Genomic DNA, 23,654 nt, shown 5'->3' on the forward strand with positions numbered 1-23,654 from the left:
TACCAGCTACCAGGAAGACAATTAACTCTATCCCAGCTGAAACCAGGACAATAAGCCATAAAGTATGCCACATCACTTTCTAGTGTTCTCTTCATTCTCTGTTTTGGTCACAAATAACATCAGGATTGACTTCTGATGATTGTCCATTGCTTTGGTGTCAAAACTACCGAAAACGTTCTTCTGTGAGGGTACCACACTTAGATTGCTAATCACCTCTGATGTGCTTATCAGCACTTAGAATCCCATGGCTCTGGAAATATCTGTGAATGCCTGGTGGATTTATATCTCTGCTTCAGAAGTCCTTTTTTTTTTTTTTTTTCTTTTTACAGGATTACTTTTACTGATCTACACAGGAGATTATCAAGTAAGTTATAGAAATAGCCAAAGGACCATTTTGTTTAGATCTTATTATAATTTGACCTTTTTTAGATAAATCTATTGAAACATTAACCTGGCCTTAAATTGTCTCGAGATGTGATGTGTACAATATATTTAAGGGCTAGGAGAAATCTATAGAAAATGTCTGCATAATCAGCAAAGACTTTAACCTAGATGTATGTAAATTTACCTAACCTTGATGTAAAATCTTAAGAAATATCCTTAGGATTTTTTCTTCTTCTTTTTATTATGTTAATGGCCAAGACCAATGGAATATGTAAAATGTATGAAAATTTATGGGGTTTAATGTAATTGCTGTCATATTTGCAAGGCAAAAATACAAGAAACTCTGTGAAGATTTGAATTTAATTTGCAAAGAGAAGAGACGAAAATTTATTTCATAAATTCAGGGAAAGTTTTCTTGAAGTAATTTACGTTACCTAACTTTTTTTTCATTCTTCATGAAATTCAAGAAAGGTAAAAATTCCTGTTGAGGTTCGGATAAATGCTGGGGAAAAAAAACCAAACGACTCAAACTCTGACTGAACAAAACTGGAAAATCAAAGAAAGCTTGGCTAACTTCTGCAACTCATTTTGCTTAATAACAAGGTGCTTTTTCTAGGCCTTAGTGCTTCAGCAGTGAAGCTCTGTTTGTTTAAGTCGTTATCTACCCTGACCATCTGTTATGATCCCTTCGATGCAGGACTCTACCCTCCTAAAGACTCAGCAAAAGGGAACTTTTGCCTTAATATTAGCATCTGTTAGTGCAAATCTGGCATCTCAGATCAAAACACCAATCAGACTTCATGGAGAACTGACTGAGGTGGAAGCACAGATTTCCTCTGCTGACTCTGCTGTGCCGGCCGTAACCTCATGAGCCAATAGCTGTGAGGTATCGGTGTCTTAAACTGCCACAGGTCTAGGTGAGTAAAGCATATTTTTTTCCAAAAATAAAGACTGAAGTTTCAATGCTGAAGATAACGGCAAAATCTTTTTGACATCTGTGGGTCAGAATGATAATTTAGGACTTCAGCATGGCTATTCCACAACTACAGGTACCTCATAGTTAAAGGTGACTTTTAATAGATGTGTGCAGAAATAGGCATGTGGGTTCTGCCTGGAAGGCCGTAAGAGAAAGGTTTATTATATTCAGCATCTCTCCTCACCATCTATTGCCCAAGAAGTATTTACGATAGCCACAATATTTTCACTTTTTGAAAGTATGCATTAGTAACCGTTTTCCCATTTATCAAAACAAAACCAAAGATTAAAATGGCTTTAGGAATTAATTTAAGGAAAAGAAAAATACAAGACTTATTTTAGACAGATGCACTTTTGCAGGTCTTGTTTCCAGCTGTTAATGAAAACTGAGAAGTGCTGCGTGTATACACTTCTCACTTTTCTGTTACATACTTGTTTGTATGTAGGCAAAACACTCACCCTTTTTGCAAAATGGAAGTAAAATATTTTCATGTCACGGAAGTGTGATGATAGGGTTAATTAAAGTAGGTGAGTTGCTCTGAAATCTCAGATCTGTGAGCTTACAGCATAACAACTTTTTTTATTTTTTTATTAAATAGATTGAAAGTAAGATGTACTGGAAATCACATAAACACACATATTCTTTTAAGATTCTCTGGCTGATTTCTTGACCAGACGGGCCTGGATAAACCCCAGATAAGCATCTGGATGCTTATCCAAAGTGAAAAGAAGACAGTAAGTTTGAACTGTATTCTTTAGCCTTCTCATGAGGTTTTTATGAATAGCACACAATACACAAGAATCTCAATCCTGCTCACTTCAAATAGGTCAGAGAAAAACTTGACTCTTTCTTGATACAAATGGAAAAGGAGTTATCTGTCAAAATAATTGAAACTACAGTGAATTGTATCCACTGTATATAACATTCTAAATCTAAAAAATTTCTGATAAACTTTGCAAATAATAATCCAAATCCCTTTATCTAGGTCTAGCGATTATGTCCACTAGAGAAACATTGCCACTTTCAGTGAAATGAGGCTTCTGCTTGCTACAATAAATTAAATCAAAATATCCAAGGACAATATTTCAATTTTAAATTTTTATACCAAATCAAAGCAGTAAAATAAAATCTGAGGAGGGAGAATGAATTCACTGCTGGCTGCCTTAGTCATCTGTCCTCTCTTTTGAGCAGTATGGTTCAACACTATCATTTTGTTTTACTGGCTCACTGTGTTTGACTTACTGACTTTGGTGGGACTAATTTTCTGGATAAAGTCCAACCATGTATATATAATGTACATGTGTGGTTTAGCTCTTTTAGTTATACTATGACTTTTTTGAGAGTGTAATCTTAAGAGTAAACATCTCAAAGCATGTATCGTGTCATTTTATCTCTAAACACAGGTTCATCTGACTGTTTAAACTAGCTCTGATCGCTGGCACTGTTTGTCCCTGGAAAAAATGCTACAGATAGATGGATTATTTGGTACAGTAAGGTACTCAGTGGTGCTGTCTGTTGAGCAGGCAACATTTCTGATAGCATAGTACTCTCAGAATCCAAGGTATTCATCAACAGTGTTCTCTGTTGTTAGGGTAGGAACTGATGAGCTTCCAGGGGCCATAACCATGGAAGGAGGAGCTGGAACCATGTTGGAACTACTTTCACAGCCATTCCTCAAAATGCATTTCTAAGTCTGGAGAAAAGAAACCAAGAGTGGCCAAGATCTTAGTATAGCTGGGCATGTGGTCCTTAACTTTCTCCATACTTTCAAGATCTTTTCTTCTGCACTGTCTAATGTATGATAGTGATTGGCTGACAACTGTACTTCACTGCAGGATTACTGTGGGGTTTTGTGTACTTTGCTAACATTTCCTTCTGAGCTTGCTGTGGTCTTTCTTTTCACCGGGTATGTACTACTGTGCAGAAAAGTCCTGAAGAAACAAATCACCTTTGTGCTCATCACCTGATTTCCTTCCAAAGAGGCATTAGGTGATGTTATTTTACAATAAATAACGTTAAACAGGAATGAAGAATTAAATGCTCTATGAACTGAACTTGATTCCCTTTAATGTTTCTCATTAACTGACCATTAAAAAGAAAATGTGAAAATTGCCTGTTCCAACTTTTCCTTTAGTAAAACAAACATGAATTTTAGGTTGCCATGCTACAGCCAATACTATACTTTGGAACTATATTATAGCTAATAGCTGCACCTCTGAGGACTTGAAAAACCCGCTACTGGAAAAACCTAACAAATTTCTGTTGTTTTCCTACTGTAAGGTTGTATTCCAGCTAGGACATGATGGAGGTTAGCACAAGACCTATCTTCTGCTCTCACTCTGTTGATCTCACAGAGTTGATACAGTGAAATTACGTTTCCATAAACAGCTGTGTGACCTTGTGTAATTCTGTCTTTCTGCCTCAGATATCCTTGGATTGCCATCTATAAAATAAGAATATAAATTTGGTTTCTTTTATAAAGAGTTTTGACATCTTAAGAATGAAAATAAGTGCAAAGGACTGTTGTTTATCATCATGCATGAATATGAAGCTCAGTCTACTGCCTTATTTCCCCCCCTTTGTAATGCAACAGAATTATAAATGTCAAATATGGTTTTTTGTTAGTCACAATACAAGAATAATGTGTTGTGCATAAAACTTTCCCAAATAAAAACATTATATGGTTGTTTTGGAAATACAGTGTTTGTACATTCTGAACAGAAAATGTTTCACTAGTGACTGTCATTTTGGAACAAATGTCTTTGTCTATAGTGTTTGTTTTTCCCTGAGGAACAGTTGAAGGTCACATTATTAAAAGTGCTAATAAATTACAATATTTGTGTTAGTTAATTAAACCTGTCAGATGAAAAATTATCTGATGCATTGGATTCTATCTTTTTCTATATCCACTTAGGTAATTCAGGGAAATGGATTTCAGCGTTAAGAAGAAAATAAATCCAGATTTGTGTTTGGACTGGAAAAAATTTAAACGAGTAGATGTTTTTTCCAATTGTGTGTAATATGACAGGTGCATTTTTGCCCCCAAACCATTGCAATTATGAACTCATGTTAATTCTACATTTTTCTTTGTAAAAAGTCAAAAACATTTGATGACATGGTAATTTTTTTTTTTTTTTCCCCAACTTTGTGTCAGGCCATAATGGCCCTGAGCAGCCTCACCTGGGACCCCGACTGACACTCTTTGTCCATGTGCCCAGGAGCGCCATTTCAGCTCAGGACTGGGATTTCAGTCACTGCATGAGGTGAGGTGTAGGGGTATCCGTCTCAAGCTGTGCCTCCTGGATGGACCCTTTGAATGTACACTGTAGGTTTGTCCTCAGGCCTGCCTCTGGCCCAGTCTCCTTTTTCTTCTAACGGAACACCTGGTTCTGGTGCATCACTTGTTCTGTCAAGGGCTATCGATGCTCCCTGCTACTACCACCTTTGTCTTGCCCACCATTCTCAGAGCCAGTGGGACTGTGGCCCATCGGTAGGGGCACTGCCCGTGGTGGGGTCACCCTGGGCTCATGGCTCATTCCCCTTCGTGGAGCAGCCCCACTCTTTAGGCCCCACAACACTGTAAATCTCATTACTGTTTCCTTAGCTGGACAATAATGTCACAAGTGATGTCCCAGAGGTATTCCTAGGTCACATTCAACTAGGAATTCATCTGTGGTAGGATTCATCTAGCCAAATGTAGTGTCTGGCAAAAGGTGGTACAGTGTAATGCCTATATCTGAACACAGGTTCCCTTTATACTCCCTTTATTACACAGATGAATAGGCAACTTTAGCTTGTAATTCATCTGACCAGTTTTAGATACTGCTATAGATAGATCCCCTACTTCAGTGGACAGAAAGAGACTGATACTCAGAAAAGATGATGCCTATCAGCTTAAATATACTCTCACTCTCTCTGGTGGTAGTAGTTTCTCTCCAATTTCTATAGAAGAAAGCTTGATGACTTGAAATAGGCTGACAGGAACCTCGTGAAGTTCAACGGAGGGAAGTGCAAAGTCCTGCACCTGGGGAGGAACAACCCCAGCCACCAATCTATGCTGGGGCCACTCATCTGGAAAGCAGCTGGTCAGCAAAGGACCTGGGGGTCCTGCTGCACAACAACTTGAACATGAGCTAGCAATGTGTCCTTGCCACAAAGAAGGCTAATGGCATCCTGGGCTGCATTAGGAGGAGTGTTGCCAGCAGGTTGAGTGAGATGATCCTTGCTCTCTATTCAGCACTTGTGAGGCCACACTTGGAGTGCTGTGTCTAGTTCTGGATTCCCCAGAGATTTGGAGCAACTGGAGAGAGCCCAGCAAAGGACCACAAGGATGATGAGGAGCCTGGAGCATCTGATGTATGAGGAAAGGCTGAGGGAGCTGGGACTGTTCAGCCTGGGGAAGACAAAGCTGGGGGAGATCTTATCAATGTATATTGATACAGAGCCAGGTTCTTTTCAGTGGTGCCCCGTGACAGGACCACAGGCAATAGGCACAAAGTAAACACAGGAGGCTCCATCTGAACATTCAGTGATTTTTACTAGGTTAGCATAGATAACTAACTTTTAAAAGTCAGGCCAACATTAGTTTAAAGGAATGTGGTGCGTTGACCCTGGCTGGACATCAGGTGCCCACCAAAGCCACTCTATCACTGCCCTCCTCAGCTGGACAGGGGAGAGAAAATATAATGAAAGGCTCGTGGGTCGAGATAAGGACAGGGAGAGATCACTCACCATTTACCGTCATGGCAAAACAGACTTGACTTGGGGAAATCAGTTTGTTACCAATCAAATCAGAGTAGGGTAATGAGAAATAAAACCAGATTTTAAAAACACCTTCCCCTCACCCCTCCATTCTTCCTGGGTTTAGCTCCACTCCTGATTTTCTCTACCTCCTCCCCTCCAGTGGCACAGAGGGATGGGGAATGGGGGTTGGGGTCAGTTCATCACACGTTGTCTCTGCTGCTCCTTCCTCCTCAGGGGGAGGAGGACTCCTCACTCTTCCCCTGCTCCACCGTGGGGTCCCTGCCATAGGAGACAGTCCTCCATGAACTTCTCCAACGTGAGCCCTTCCCATCAGCTGCAGTCCTTCAGAACTGCTCCAGCGTGGGTCCCTTCCCCGGGCTGCAGTCCTTCAGGCACAGACTGCTCCAGTGTGGGTCCCCCACGGGGTCACAAGTCCTGCCAGAAAACCTGCTCCAGCGTGGGCTCCTCTCTCCACAGATCCACAGGTCCTGCCAGGAGCCTGCTCCAGCACGGGCTTCCCACAGGGTCACAGCCTCCTTCAGGCATCCCCCTGCTCCGGTGTGGGGTCCTCCCCGGGCTGCAGGTGGAGATCTGCTCCCCCGTGGACCTCCCCGGGCTGCAGGGGGACAGCCTGCCTCACCATGGTCTTCCCCACGGGCTGCAGGGGAATCTCTGCTCCGGCGCCTGGAGCATCTCCTCCCCTCCAGCTGCACTGACCTGGGGGTCTGCAAGGCTGGTGCTCTCACAAATTCTCACTCTTCCCTCCGGCTGCTGTTGCCTAGGGGTTTTTTTCCCTTCTAAAACGTGTTCTCCCAGAGGCACTACCACCGTCGCTGATGGGCTCGGCCTTGGCCAGCGGCAGGTCCGTCTTGGATCCAGCTGGCATTGGCTCTGTCGGACATGGGGGAAGCTTCTAGCAGCTTCTCACAGAAGCCACCCCTGTAGCCCCCCCACTACCAAAACCTTGCCATGCAAACCCAATACAAGGAATATGATTTCAAGAGTAACTCTTAAGAGGACAAGACTAAAATTTCTTTGTTAATGACCGCCATGTACACTGTATGGTGGACAACTGGTAGAAACAAGACAGACTTCCTTTATTTCCAGTACCCCTTGGTGAAGAGTCATAGATTGATGGGGTCAAATTCACTTGATTCGTATATTTCTAGGTTTATCAATCTACTTGTACTGACTGAAATTAAAATGAATATGGAAAAAAATGGAAATGTAAAACTAGAAATGGAAACAAAGTTTTTACAGACTGAGTGGAAAACTGAAACCCTGAGAGCTATTGAAGGTGGAAACTCCATGAACCGCAAGAGAAGATTGTAAAGATTTCAGGATGGAGTTGAAATTTTAATCAAACATTCAAATACAAATCTGCTTTTAGTTTACTTGCACTAGTGTAATGCAATAAAACTGAATGTTATTTAATCAAAGAACGACACCTAGCTATAGCTATTAGGTGGATTCTGTCTCAACTGCACGCTATTCTGAATCTTGTCCTCTTTAGTGATAATAAATAGTCCAGAGTTTAAAATCATAGATTTCTGGCTGATATGCAGTATTTAAGTTGACAAAGTGAAATGTACATTTCTTTTCCAATAGCATGTTTCTTTGGCAGCACCTTTTCCTGGTCTAGGAACTGAGCATTCACTGACTACAGTCTTTATAAAAATTACTCCTTCAGCCTATGTCTGGGTGATATGATGCAGCAATTTAAGAACTGGAATACCATAACTAATCCTGTCTCTGAAATGGCATGCTTGCTGTGGAATAAAAACTTGTAGTAGAGTAGCTTGAAGTCTATGGCATATGTGGCAGTTAATCTTTGTCAGTCACTGAGGGCTATGATGGGATCTTTACCCAAAAGATTTTGGATAGTATCCCAAGATTAGGGTGCAAGTCATGTTTTTCTTCCTCCCAGCAGAGAGAGTGGGTAGATACCCCAGGTATTCCAACAAAAATATTTTGTAAATACAAAGATCTTTCTTATTTCATAGGCAAATGAAAAGAAGCCTCTATCTCCCTTAATTAAGTAGCAATGTTTTTCAGGTATTCTAGAGGAGTACTTCCTCTGTCTGGGAAGGAATAAGGAAGGGGGGGGGGGAGGCAATGCAGATAGCATTACAAAACTGGGAATATTGGTTGATATGACAGATGGTTGTGTTGCCATCCAGAGGAATCTCTAGAGGTTGGAGAAGTGGGCAAAGAACCGTCTCATGAAGTTCAACAAAGGGAAATGCCAAGACTTCCTGAACCTGGGGAGAAACAATCCCATGCAGCAAGGCTGGGGACTGACTGGGAAGCAGCTTTACAAAGAAAGACCTGGGGGTTCTGGTGATCAGCAAGTTGTCCATGAGCCAGCAATGTGACCTTGCAGCAAAGGAGGTCAACAGCTTCCTTGGCTGCACGAGGAAGTGTTTCCAACAGGTGGAAGGAGGTGATCCTTCCCCTCTACTGAGCACTGGTGAGACACATTTGGAGTGCTGGGTCCAGTTCTGGGCTCCCCAGTGCAAGAGAGATAGGGACATACTGTCAAAGGGCCAGAAAAATGATGAAGGGACTGGAACCTCTGACATACGAGGAGAGGCTGAGAGAGCTGGGACTGTTCAGCCTGGAGAAGAGAAGGTGCAGGGGGATCTTATAAATGTGCATAAATACCTGATAGGGGACAGGGACAGAAATAAAGAAGATGGAGCCAAACTTTTAGTCGCACCCATTGAAAAGACAAGAAGCAATAGGCACAAACTGAAATACAGGAACATAAGAAAAATTATTTTAATGTGAGAGTAGTGAAACACTGGAACAGGTTGCTCAGGGAGACTGTGGAGTCTCCACCCCTGTAGGTGTTCAAAACTGGACTGGCAAGAGTCCTGAGAAATCTTCTTTTGCTGACCCTGCTCTGAGCAGGGAAGGTTAGACTGAGTGATCTCAACCATTGAGTGATTCTGTGATTACTAATTATTACTGCTTTCTATCTGTTCAGTTGACCCTTTTAGTTCTTTCTGGCATGGGACCTTATCTATGATTAACAGTTGGAGATCATGCCCTAAAGGCCACAACTCTCAGAGTTCAGCACAGAAAAACCTGATATGCTCTAGAAGAGAGATAAAAGGTATTAAGTAAGGATTGGGTAGGAAGATGCTGAAGATGATGGGGACGATCCTGCCTCTGAAGACTAAGGTTTAATTCTTTTCTGTTGCAGATAAATAGTTGGAGTTCCTCATTTTGGAATATTTTTTCCAGAATAGAACCCTGCAGTGGACACTGACGACTGTTTTTGCATTTTAATGTGCAAGAAATTTACAGGTTAAGCCAGAAAGCTGTCTCTTCATTTTGATTAAACCTATTCCAAGACTCAGTGGTTTCCTTATCAAGTAGGATGGAAAGCCTCTTTTTTGCTTAACATATGCTGTTGAATTCTACTACCTACATTGCATTCTATAGCATGTATAGGAATGCATACAAGCTACTTTCATGGTATTCGGTTCCAAAACGATCCTGGGTATTTGCATATTTTGCACTTGTATGCCCTACTTTTTATTGTTTCAGCTGGGCATTTTAACTTGATCCTGATGCATCCTAAGAAAAATGATAACTGAAGTTTTAACAGGTTAATTTGCCAAGTGAGCATTTCCTGCGTTTGGAACAAGGCAGTTACTGTTTCTGCGTAAAGCACACCCTGTTTGCACCCTGTTTACAATGAGGTTGGAATGGAAACAGTGTCTGCAGGTTGTCTCATGAATATGATTTTCCTAGCAATTTCAGCAAGATGTGTAATGTTTTGGTCAGTCTTGTCTTTATAATAATCTACAAGGGCTTAACATGTTCTCCGGTCCATGCTGACACAGAATTGCTTACGGCTCCATAGATTCCCCTGTCACTCCTGTTTTCCTGAGATGTTGCTGGCCAGTTATCTTTATTGTGAGCCATACTGATACTTGCTTGAAGATCTGAGAAAAGATTTGAGTTTTCATAAATTACTGTGTTTGGAGTGCCCAGCATCATGGGATGTGAAGCAGAATTGTGGTTTTTATGTATTTCATACTCTAACACAGGAGCATCACAAGTCTCAGGGCACATACTTGCATAACCAATCTTGTATGAGGGAGGCATCAGGCACAACAGTAATATATTGTCTACAGTATCTGAAGATTCATCGTTACTGCAATATCTGTAACCATCTTTTCCATTTGGTAGGAAAATTGACATTTACTCCAACTGAAATGACATTTTTAAAATTTTTGCTAACTTATTTGTAGGTTGTGAGTCACATAAATGCTCTTATTTCTTCCAGACCTTGTCAAAAACAAAGAAGTCATGTACAAGCAAAGCAATACAACCACTTCATTAGAATGGCTTTTGCGATACCGACTGCAATAACCAATGGCTATGCAGCATATTGTAAGACACTACCATGAACCATATTTCCCGTATTAACTTAAGAACAAGACTAACACTTTCAGAACAGACATGAATAGAGTGCTGTATCATCTCCCTCGCCTTCCTACACTCTCAGGATAAAAAATAGGACCGTGCCTCCTCCAGCTGTCATCTTAGTTCTGAACCTGCAAAGAGCTATTATAATACAAAGACTTCCTTTTTTCCTGTTGAACGTAATGCCACCAGTTAGTTGGCTTATGTATACTAGATATGGGAAAGCACTTAGCTGTGTGTCTTGTTTTCTGTGCTCATCTATTTCTATTTGTTGTGTTACAGATGAGTGTTCACTTTCATCTCTGCGGTAGAGTGACTTTGATACTTCTCTCAACTTCAGGTGCCAGGGTGGATCAAAGCTTTTCCCAACAGACATGTTCATATGATGTAGCAGAGGGTGACTGATTGACATAACGCTTATATTGCCAAATTATAATGCTTGCAAATTATAATACTCTTATTGGCTATACATTTTATTTCTTTCTTTTTTTTTCTGTGAACAAGCAAGCTCTCAGAATCTCAATCAGTGGGCGATTGGAGAAAAATGTTTCTCTTGCTGTGAACAAAGGGCAAAACAGAGGCTTGGTTTTTTTCCCTCATATTTTGATTTAAAGATAAGTATAGTGAGAGAAATCTTTGCAAAATACAAGTAAATCTCAGCTTTTTTTGAGGGGGTGATGAAGGAGGAATGAGATGATGAAGTTGATCCTTGTCAGCATGCCAGTTTAGGAAATTTCTGCACTTAGATGAATGCTTCTTCTAGTCTTATCAGATTACTTAGAAGGAAGGATTCAAAAACCTGTAACGTCCTCATTTGTGATAATTCAACTACAGTGGATATGCTGGAAGAGCACTGTGGATGATTAGAAGTTTTGAGTGACAATCACTTTACACATCTAACTTTGTTTTCTCCCAAGGACAACGAAAGCTGTGTTACTGTATTTTGTGGCTTGGTTTTTGTGGAATTTTTTTTTTTTTCACTTACATTTGATATTATATAATTCTGAAGTTCCTATTTGCCTGGATTCCTCACAAAGAACGGGAAGTCTCTACCCACCTTAATTCACCCTGTATCACAATTTTAAAAGGTGGTTGTTTGTATAGTGCTAGGAACAGATAGAAAATAAGGGCCTATAGCCTTCTGAAGTATATAGGAGTCTATCCATGGATTTTAGTGGGCTTTGGATAAAGGCCTAAAGGAACATCATATAATCAAGCAGACATTTCCTTTTTCTTTAGAACCCTTTGAAGGCTCATCTTTTTATTTTGTTTTTAAAGTCCCTGATACCAGGAGGATAATATCTGTCTGAGAGTTAAAGACATATGAGCAGTAAGGAGAATCAAAACATAACTAGCCTTCCAGTGCTACATCTATGATGCAGAGTAATTGCTGCACATGGTTTAAAAAGGAAATTACTGCAGTGTAACTCAGGGCTTCAGTGAGGTGAAGACTTTTAATCTTTCTTCCTAAATCAGTGAAATTCAAATTCAATGCAAACCCATTACAGTTCTTGCACACAGTAGAAATGAATGCAGACAAAGCTCAGATTCTGAGGCACTGATTTTTGTGTTCTGTAGCCTGATAGAAAAGATAGATCACATTTTTACTTGGGCAAGCCTCAGGAAGTGCCCATGGGGAAAAATTGGATAAAAGTTACCATTGCGTATATCCAGAGTCGAGTTCTGAGGTCAATGGAATTTCCTAAGTGAAGAATACGGTGGGATTAAATGCTTACTTCATGTCTTTTAGTGGAATGAAGTAATTTTAAAAGGAGTCACTAATTTCTTTAGTCCCAGTACCTTATGAAATAGAAGAGCAATACAGTATGATTCTTCAAGACATAAAATGGTACCTTTTGTAAGATAGGAAGTATTTTCCTCCTCAACAACCAGCTAGGTACTGCATTTTTTCACTGTTTTCAGGAATAATATATCTTTTGTGGAATATTAGTAGCTCAGTTCAGTGTGGAAAATTCTATGCTTTGACAATACATAAACAGTTCCTTATTGAGGTTTTGCAACTTCTAACACATTTTATCCATTCTTTTGCTAGTATATTTAAGTATTATTTATAAGCAGAAAATTTACAGCATATATGATGTTCTCAAAGTGTTCACTCTTTTTGCTGTTTGTTATTCCAGGTGTGAAATATGTCACCTAAGTCACTGGTATGATTTCTAGTTTCTGCTGTGTTATTGTTGTTATTATTTTTTTCTTCATTGTTTGGAGAAGACAGCAGTATGCCCTCATTCAGTGGAAGATTTCAGGGTAGGTTACATAATTAAAAGGATAATCACACTCTTTACAAGTTTATAGCTCCTGCTTTTATTTCTTTTTGAATTTGTGCTGACTCCTTTGCACATCTGTTTTTAATAGTGTGTTCTAATATGTCATTCTGAACACTGTCATGTATGATTAGTCACTATGATTTATAGTTAAGGTTTCATCAAAATGCCTGTCTGTTCCAAATAAGTATTTATCCTATTTCTTCTATTTTTTTATGGAGTTTAGTCTGGCTCCTCCAGACACGGTTTAATTTTCTGGTTTATCAGATCAATTTGTCACAAAGAACAGAAACAGGTGAAAGAGCAGATCATCAATTCGTGTTGTGTATGGGGCTGGATAACACTGAAATTGCTTTGAATTAGAACTCAGTGTTTACTGGTAGGGAAGAGAGAGACCTATTATATACAGCAATTTTCAGTCACTGAGTTATAGCTGGAGCACATAGAAATACTAGCCTGACCATACTTAGTTATTGACAGACAGTAGTGACTAAAGCTGGAATAAACCAATGATAACCTCAGGCTTCCCTCTACCTTTACCCTTTATTTTAGAGCACAAGCAATCATGAACCATCAGTACTTCCTTTTCTTCCCTAAACCCCATTTTTTTTTTAAGGTCTGGACTTGAGTTTCTGAACTAGTAGATATTGGCAGTACTTGCCCACTGAGGGCAGCACTATAAGGAACTGATTCATGCGGTAGAGATAGTATGTGCAAACTAAGAAATCCTTATGGATTGTGCTGCTAGTAAGCTGCTGGCCAGCTGAGGAAGAGAGACAGAGTCAGATGATTTCCATCAAAGTGCTATCCAACTCCTACAATTACAGCCCTGGGGAAACAGATTCATGTTTTAAATGTAACTCTGAGATTTGGAGTTGGATTTGTTGTCGTTGGACAGTACTTTATTTTCCCTTCATAACACAGTCATGAAATGAATAATTAATAACAATTACTATGCACATACTTCAGCTTTTGGAGTGAATAGCAATATGTTAAAATAGTGGCTCCCCCTCAGCTCCTTTACAGAAGAGTACAGGAGATAAATAGCTTACAGCTTTCTAACTTCAAGCTGATGTTTTTATTGATTCAGAGGATCACATAGTTCAGAATTGCCTCCCTGGAAATAAACAGGCCTGGTGCAGATTTTTTTTTTTTTTTTTAAATGGAATTCAGATGATAGAAAGGAAAAAAAGCACTTTTGTGCTATCGGCACTACCGGCAATAGTCTTTGGCAAATACATGTAGAACTAAGGTTAGTTGTGACATGAAGTTGCATCTCATGCTCATGAAAGAAAAAAAGTTTGCTGACTCTTGGACTTGTGCACTCAAAATGAAAGAAACAATAGTTTGATGCCTCCTGACAGTTCTTTCCCTTCTGGTCACAGAAGGTGGCTGGAAGATAGAAAAGGAGAAGGGACAGTGGCTCCATTTATTATGTTTTCTTGTATAAGAACATATGACTAACAACAACTCTATGGATTTTCTGGAATTACAGGCTATCTTCTAATAGATAAATAAGTGGATTAATCTTGTCTAACTTTATATATATATGAAAGTTTGGAACCTAACCTGAACTCGGAACCTGAGGTGGTATAGGCTGCCCATTATCTGCTGGAAGAACAATACAGCAGGGCACAAGTAATCCAGGAGGTTTCTGGATTGCATTAATGATAACCTGATACAGCCCTGGAGGGAAGAGGGGTCCAGAAGAACTGGTTGATATTCAGGGTTCACCTCCTCCAAGGTGAAAAATGGTCAATGCTGTTGAGCAGGACTGGCAGCAGCAGACCTGCATGGATGAGCAAGGAAATGCTGACTAAACTTAGACATAAAAAGGAGGTGTACAAGAGCTAGAAGCAGGGACAGGTGACCTGTGAAAAATAGAGAGACACTGTCTGAACATGAGGGAGTCAGGTTTGGGAAGCCAAAGCAGACCCACCTGGAGCTGAATTTCGTAAGGGACATAAAGGTTAATAAGAAGGGCTTCTACAGGTACATCAACAGGAAAAGGAGGACTGAGGGAAATATGGGCCCACTGCTGAATGGGATAAGGGGCCTGATGACAAAGGACATGGAAAAGGCTGAGGTACTCAAAGTTTTCTTCGTCTTGGTCTTTATTAGTATGACTGGTCTTCAGGAATCCCAGGTCCCTGAGACCAGTTGAAAGTTCAGAGCAGACAACTTACTTACCCTCATTGTGGAGGAGTACCAGGTTAGGGAACATTTAAACAAACTAGATGTATAAAATTCCATAGGACTTGATGTGATGCACTCACAAGTCCTGAGGAAGCTGGCTGATGTCCATGCAAGGCCACACTTGATTATCTTTGTAAGGTCGTGGAAACTGGGGGAGGTTCCTGAGGCCTATAAGAAAGCAAAAATTACTCTTAAGAAAGACAAAAAAGAGTGGAGGGAGGTGATCCTTCCCCTCTGCTCAGCGTTGATGAGACACATCCTAGAATGTTGGGTCCTGTTCTGGGTACCCCAGTGCAAGACGAACATAGACTGAAGCAAGTCCAGCAAAGAGCTACAAACATGATGAAGGAATCGGAGCCTCTGTTGCACAAGGAGAGGCTGAGGAAGCTGGGATTGCTCAGCCTGGAAAAAGGAAGGCTCAGAGGAATCTTATGATTTGTATAACTGCATGATGAGGAGGAGTAAACAAGATGGAGCCAGACTCTTTTCAGTGGTGCCCAGTGTTGTTTTAATTTAGTCTTTGTTTCTCACTATCCAAATCTATTTAAATTATCATTAAATGAAATTATTTTTTCCTAAATCAAGTCTGTTTTGTCCATGGTAGATGATCTCCTTGTCTTTATCTTGACCATCAATGAGTTTTTTTACCTTATTTTCTCTCTCTGTCCTGTTGAGAGGAATGACTGGATGGGTGTCTGGCAGCTGGCCAAGGTCAACCCACCACAGGTACAATCATAGAATCATAGAACAGCCCAGGCTGGAAAGGACCTTGAAAGATCACCTGGTCCAAATTCTGTGGGAAGGGGAGCCTAGGTAAGATTGTCTAGGACCCTGTCAAACTGCATCTTGAAAAACTCCAGTGATGGGGATTCTACCACGTCCCTGGGGAAGTTGTTCCAGTGAGTTATTGTTCTCAGTGTAAATTTCTTTCTCTCATCAAGATGAAGACACAGTGCAGCATCTTAAATGGGATTGCCACCTATACTTAGCCACATAACTCCTGCACCCACTGAGTGTTTGAGGACAGTAGGTAATACGAACTTCTGGATATTTCTCCAAAAGGAGATTAAAATCTATTCCCAAAACAGATCTTATTTTTACAATTTGTTTAGCTGGGTGAATAATATTGTTCAACCTTGAGGACATCAGTTTTAAGCTTCAGACAGGCTGTACAGACATGGAACTGTGTATTTGGTAATTGTAATCGCTTGTATGTGATAAGTAGAAGCACATTTTTTTCATTTTCTTGTTCATGCTTAGGATGCCTCAGCATTGGCTACTGTTAGAGATAAGATACTGGAATAAGGAGAGTACTGGACTGAAACATCAGTGTTTGCATTTGCCACTGGAGAAAGAGGTTGAGATTGTTTGCCACGCACTGTTAAGCATTTTCCTTGAAACCTTCCTTCTTCTATGAAATAATGCAATGCATTCTGCTTTCATATGGTGCTTCTTCTAGTGTACTCATGACCTTCCAGATGGGAGAACAGAAACATCCACTCTTCCTATCACTGAGGAGCAGAAAAATCAGAACAATATTACGAGAAATTAGAGCAATGTTATGTAGTTTCCTTTACAGAACAAAAAGCCAGTTTAGTAGCAATAGAAATCACAGCAAATAAAGTCCTCATTATTCATTTAATTGTAATGGCATTCTGAAATTGCATATTCAATATGTGTTAATACACCCTGGAATCTCACCAGGAGTAACTGATGGGCATCTTTCCCTTGATATGCAACAATTATTTATAACAACAGCATAAAGATTTTAACTTCATATAAGAAAATTTATTACATCCAATTGTTCTGGGAAATACTGACAAATTTATTGCATTCTTTGAGATTAATGCTTCTTCAACTAAGTAACTATAAAAATTAGGAAAATATTTAATGAAACCTACTGGTAACTTCAGTAATTTACAATCGGTGAATGAGTCATAAAAGTTACGTGAAATAACATTAAGAATATGGCCAGAAAGTCCCAAGTTGAGGACAAATTCACTCCTTGATTTTGGAACTGGTTTTGTGAATGTGGTTAAGGACAATGAGTGTCACCTCTTCTCTTATTTTCTCCTCTTTTTTGTTACTTGCTTTTTACTTTTCACTGCTTTTCCTTCTTTGTAAACCTCCTTTGCTTTTAAGATCTTGAAAAAATATGGGTACTTCTATTGCTTCCCAATAATTAGCCTCTCCACTACTACTGGGGAGCATCAACTCAGAATTTACTTTCTTCCTCCCCTGCTGTCTGACAACATCCTATTTTGGCCTCTAGTCTTTTAAATTTGATTGCAAGTTTTGTACAGGCCAAACTTATCTTTTTGTTCTGTACTTTTATCACACGTAGCACAAAGGCTTCAAAGTGCTATTACAACAAACAGCGTTAACACTTTCTTCTAATTTGCCTCTTGTGCTCCCCACACACCTTTACATCTTTTAAAATGCTCCTCTTTTCATTCAGTCTTCTGTTGACTATGTCAATATGGCTAAATGACAGATGATCAGGGACCGATCCTCGACTCTGAAACCAAGCAATTAAGACTGACTTGCATCCACACTGTTTAGGATTAGCTCTGTCTTTAATAGATTTGTCTTCTGGAAAGCCAGTTGGAGTGGTGTAAGACATAACCAGGGAGAAAGATAACAATTAAGCAATGCAGATGACGAGGGATCCAATGTTTAAGGCTACTCCCTAGCAGCATACAGTGTATCTTTGTCAGTAATCTGATCTAATGTTTAGATTGGGATAGAACCGTTTTAATGTCCTGCTCCCCTTGTCTCTTCAGGAGTGAGCTCCCTCATATGATGTCGAAGGTCCTGAAATAACAAAAGGTAATGGAGTGCAGAAGAAACAAGTCTGACAGCAAATCCATTATGTTCTGTGTGGCCTCTCTGAAGAAATAACAATGAGATTGTGATTAATTTTAATAAAATGTGTGGATAATGTAAACTTTCTAAGAGATACCATCTGCAAAGTAGCGTAGCAATCTGATAGTCTGGAAATATCTCTCCAAAGAGAAGAAAGATCATTTTATTTGCAATTAGTGAGTCCTAGGAGCCCACATTGAAGATTTTGTTTGTATTTAAAGTGAAAAACTTTTAGCTATTGCAGCCATATTTATGAAGCACATTTCCATTACTCAAACTGTCTTCCTAATGGATTATAAAACACCAAGAAAAGAACAAAGAAAGAAGCAGAATAAATGGAAAAAAAGATAAAAACCGCAGTCTACATTGAACAGAGAGATGATCCAGCACTACTAAGTTACAGACAAGTTACCCAGATGCTAAGTTAAGTGAAGTACTGAAAGAGATAAAATGACCCTTAGTGCTGAGTTTTACCCGAAAGGGGTTTTTTTAATTTGGGGTTTTTTTTTCCATCATGGGAACCTTATTTCTGATTTCATCATCAAGACCTTAACACTTTCATTTGCTAGAATAAAGCTTGTTTTCTCTTGAACTTTATCTAGTGTTTACACAAAATGCAGGGGAATCTGCTAAGTAGAAAGCAGATTGGGTCTCATTGAAAAACGGACAAATAAAACTGCATTGTGCCCAAACCCAGCTAGAGAAAAGTTTTGTGGTCTTGCAAATTGAGGTGTGTTTCCTCACAAACTGAAAGGATCAGCTAGTGCCAGGTGTTGAGAAAGTACATCTGGAAAGCGTAAGCCAGTATGTTTCTGGAAAGGAACAAGGGAAAGTAGTATATGAGATCACTTTAACCAATATTCCCACACAGCCTGTGTTTTTTTCCCCTCACTTTGATTTTTGAATGTAATGCTTTAGGCATAATCACTTCTGTCTCTTTCCTCCCTTCTTTCTTATGTTTCCTATATATTCTACTAACCTGTCTCCTTTTTGAATCCTTCTGGTAGGCTGCCTGCCTTCCTATATATTTCTGCTGAAAAGCCTTCTTTTAAAACTGTCTTCCTCTGTGGGTTCTCATCTTGCTCTCCTTCCTTTTGTCTTCAAGATCCCAAGCATGACCCCAGTCCTAGAGCCTGAACTCTGCCTTTCCATAAACCCCATCCAATACAGTTTTCATTTGTAATCCCTGGAAACGACCCTCACAAGTCTTATTATTGGTATCGTCCTGGTCAACTCTGGCACTTGGGGTTGCAGCTGTAAAATATTGCCTGAGGGGGGAAAAGTAGTTCCTGAAATTGTGTCATATAGCCAGAAGCCTTTGGTTTAGGGCAACAAATACAGATAGAGGAACTATTTTCACCTCAGGGTGGCTATTTTTAATTCAATTACCTCCTACTAGATGTACAGGAATATTTGGTGTAGCACATGCCTTTGTTTTATTTTTCATGGAAGGCAGGCTGATATCTCCTCTTTCATCCCTGCAGAGATTATTGTTTCAGAAAGGGCAATAGTTGGGGGTTTTTTTTGGTTGTGTTTTTTTCTTTTTTTTGTGTGTGTGTCTGCCTTTATCATCATTTCTTTTCCTCTTCTGTTGAAAGAGCATGCACTCAAACTAACACAACAGTAGTCTGAGGAGAAGAAGGGCTGCTGCAGGCCAACTTGTTCCCTCTTTTTTACGTTGTACTCAAGGCAGATGGAATATCTTTTCTTGCATGGGGAACTGGTACTTGGAGTAGGAAATTCCAAAATATTGTTACTGAATATAGGCAGATGATTGCTAGTACTCTGATATTTTGATCTATGACCATTTGGGAAAATTTGTCTGTACAACATAGGATTTTGGCATGTGTTTATAACACACTCTACATATTTCTTGCAAGCAGCCAATTCCATTCTGGAAGTATAGCTTTTTATCTTAATTTTTGTCTCTCATGTTAGGCTGTGATCCCAAAGTGATGGTAGCATAGACTGAATAATTTTAATAAAAGAGACATATTCCCTTTTTCAAATGCAGTCAATCTTTGCTGATTAAGCAGCTTCAAGCAAGAAAAATACTCTGTCAAGAAAAGAGATTGCCTTTGCAAAAAATAAGTCATGTGACAGATATCAGTGATCATCCACTAGAACTGACCATAGAGTTCCTTGGCAAAGAAGCTCTAAGATTACTAAAGGATGGGCTCTAATTCGCCTACCTTTTCAACCATTTGTAGTAGTTTAGGCTCGATAAATCCTTAGGAGTCTAATGGGACTATTTTGCCTCCCTTAACAGAGATACACCTTCATGGAAAACTTCCAAGGGAGAGGAGCAAGAGTGAAGGGCACTAAACTTCAAAAAGTCAGTCTCTTCTTCAAGCAATGTTTCATTTCTTTTGTCTTTTTTTGTTAAATAAGACTACAAAGTGTTTAGAAAGGTCTATGGAAAAACCTACTAAGACCAGAAAGCTGAAATCATTAGTGAGATTCTGAGAAAGGCATTCACCTAAGCTATTTAGGAGTTTGAAGAGGAAGGTTTATTTATTTGTGGTAAGCAGAAGATGCTTTTCAATCTTAAAATGGATTTAGAGAAAGGCTCTACATCCCAAGAGAGTGCCTTGAAAATACAAGGTAAGGTCAGTACTTGCGCTAGTACAAACAACGACAAACTCATAACCATGAGGCATCCAAAAAGTTGGATATTCCAGAAACAGTCTAAGAGCTGGAATACTGAGATTCTGTTTCCTTGCCTCAGAGAAGCAAAGAGTAGATAGCTTTGAAGGGTGGATTGCCACAATGCGCGGGGCAAAAAAGAGGAGAATGTTTTCTTCCCTGCCCAGACATTTTAGGTGTTTGTGTCTGTCTTCCTGATACATAATGTAGGCTAATTTGCTATAAAAGGGGAACATATGTTGCCTTTCTGGGAAATAACAGTATTTTGAATGAAATATATAAAATAGTTTTGGGTTTCTTTTAATTCTTTCTAAATATAATGTGAGCACAAATCATTCATTTTAAATGCACATGAAGTAAATTACAAATGCAGTTGTAAACCAGTTTGTAATACATTTGAGTTGGTATTTCTGACTATAAGAAATATGCTACCCACTGATAAAATGCTGAGGTGGATTGATGGGTTAATATCTGTGATTCCTATGCCACTGAGCAGCAGGAACTGTGAATCAGTTCTAACACTATGTGTACTCATTAAGTAAGTTCAGGGATTGTACAGTATGTGCAAATTTTTTTAGATCTAATACAACTCAGAGTATAATCATATAATTTACAAACGAAGAAGCATTGCAGTTTCTCTAGAAGTTCATTTAGCTGTGCACAAGCTTACAATATACTTACATATTAGTTACACAAGCATTTTAGATCTAATTAGTGTCATAAAATTTGAAGTGCTACAGAACATTTATGACAGCTGTGAAGAAGAGAGTACAGACATAGCGTGAAAATACAGATAACCTCCGACTATATAAATCTCATGCTCTGTGAAGTAATGTCAGCATTTTCAAGATATTTTCAAGAAAAAAAAGCAACAAACAAAGTATAAGTTTTCATTATTTATCTTTTACTAATTACCTGTGATATAACCAATCCTTATGTACCTCCCTCTGAGAATTTACAGATGTACTGTAAATTACAATTTGGGAACACAGCAAAATGAACTTAATTGTTTTCAATAGAAAACTGTGATATATTATGGCACTACCAATTTTATCTGTAGAATTATAGGTCTGCTGGCATTTCAATTATAAACCACCTATTTTCAGTGGTAAATTGTTTCAGAAAAAAAATGAATCAGATTGAGCTGAAATCTTATCTTAAATCTCAAATCCAAATCCATGGGTTTTGGGGGTTTTTGTTGTTTGGGTTTTTTTTAAGTTTGAATAAATTCCTTTATCTTTCACCTAGATCTTCACTCCTAATAGGTATCTTGCCCTTGTTAAAATCAGTCTTTGATTCTTAATTGTTTTGGCCATATCTCAGGGATTGGTACTGAGAATAGGTCACATAAATTCCGTTTCTTACCAGAAGGATGCAGAAGCTACGGCAAAGTTCTGAAAAGAAAGTGACAGACTGAAAACCTTTCTCGCAGTGGATTACTTCAAACCAGCTTCCTGGAGATGATGCATTATAGGTAGTGCTGGTGAAATTTCTTAAGGCAACCAAGGAATCCATAAGGGACAGAAACATAGGGAATGGACTGTCAGGAATATGGCCTAGTAACCTCCTGCTGGGGTTACTGGTTGACCCTGTGGGTGCAGACCCTTTACCCAGGGTGCACCCCTTGACACTTACTATTTGGTCCCAATATCCCAATATCCTCAGAAATTCAGTCCTGTCTCCTCATACTCTCTCTATAGATTGATCATGGTATTCCAGAATGCCGCTAATGATTTGGGGATTTTCTGAGCCAGACAGAGTATTAATAATTTTATGCCTAATAAATACTGACGACCTCTCCTTCCATTTATTTGTCTCATTTTTTAAATCCATATCCAGCCTGCACATAATATTGTGGCAAGGAGTTTCTCAGTTTAAGTGCTATGTGGAAAAAGATGTTTCATTTTGCCTGAAATATGATGCTGCATAATTTAACCTGGTATCCATAGTTTTCAGGTGCTGAGAAATGATGAATAGTTGTTCTCCGTTCACCTTTAGTCACAGATTACATAGGAAGTGAAGAACTACTATGTTTGCCTTAGTCTTTTTGTGAGGGTTCTATGTGCTACGTTCGGTTACATACCTCACTACACACAGAAATGTGAAATAAATCTACATTAGTAATTTATTATGGTATTGCATACACAGTGGTTACACTTGCATCTGTTATTGTTCTACATTTTCACTCTTTATCTAACAAGTCTCCTACGAATATCCATTACTCATAATTGCATTTAGAACACTAAATTTGATACTGTGAGGTTATTTGATTATCTGCCTTGTGTCCTCCATTATAGTTATTCCAAAATAAGCTGTACTCTAGGCCTTTCAGGCCCATTTACACCATTATCAACAGATGCTTAGGTGTGTGTTCCCTAAAACAGATTTTCAGACCTTTAGTTTATTGCTTGCATTAAAGCAAAAATATACACCCATGGCAAACTGGGACACCTCCTCTGTCTTCATTTTGCTGTTTACACAAAGCAAGCTCCTTTAGGGACATTCTCCATACAATGGAGCGTAAAAATGCCTGAGAAAGCTGAACAAGGTCCATAATAGGATGCAGAATAGCAGTATCTATTTGGAAAGGAAATTTCCATGATCTGGAAATAATTTTATACAAGATCCCCTGTCTCCTATGTCCTACTTTGTTTTCCAGGTCTAAACTAGTATTTCTGCTAGGTGCTGTATGATACAGTTGTACCTCCCTCACTCTGGATCAGTGTAAGTCTTTCTGTGCTGTATTTCATTGCACTGGAAAGATAAGTCTTTACTGCTGTCATATAAATAGTTTTTATACTTCCTGGATCACTTTAATTGCTTTTCTGCTTTTCTATTTTAATTCAACATGGGAATTTTGCATGGAGGTACCTTGAAAAATGGTTCTATAGACTTGGTCATCTCTAGTGGTCCTCTTCTGACATCACAGGGTCGTGCTTCCTATTTTGATGGCTTTGGTTCTATTTAGGCCTCAGAATACCATTGTTTAATACTTTCTGGGAAAAATTTGATATGATCCTCACCTTTTAACATTTCTTAAACTTTGAGGAGATAAAGTCAAAGTGAAAAGTTAATCATGGAACTGGGACAAAAAAAGAAAGAGAAACAGGCAGAAAAAG

The sequence above is a fragment of the Aquila chrysaetos genome, chromosome 14 (genome assembly GCF_900496995.4).
Source record: "Aquila chrysaetos chrysaetos chromosome 14, bAquChr1.4, whole genome shotgun sequence".
Taxonomy (NCBI): domain Eukaryota; kingdom Metazoa; phylum Chordata; class Aves; order Accipitriformes; family Accipitridae; genus Aquila; species Aquila chrysaetos.